Below are 222 nucleotides of genomic sequence, written 5' to 3' on the forward strand. Positions count from 1 at the left end.
CAACAAAATAATTCTATTAATGATGGTACTTAACAATCTTCTAAGTAAAGTTATATTGAATTTGATCTAAGTACTCTTGTAGCAGTTCTTGGATTGAGGACTTTTTTTAAATATTATTTTTATTTTAGTTATAACACTACTTAGAAAAATTTTTGGGTTCGTCTCTTGTCCATTTTTTCCTTCTTCTTTTCAAGTGGTTTCATCTTTCTTCATCTAACACTA

This window comes from Theobroma umbraticum, unplaced genomic scaffold, assembly GCF_002168275.2.
Source record: "Theobroma umbraticum cultivar Fairchild unplaced genomic scaffold, ASM216827v3 scaffold_55.0, whole genome shotgun sequence".
Lineage (NCBI taxonomy): Eukaryota > Viridiplantae > Streptophyta > Magnoliopsida > Malvales > Malvaceae > Theobroma > Theobroma umbraticum.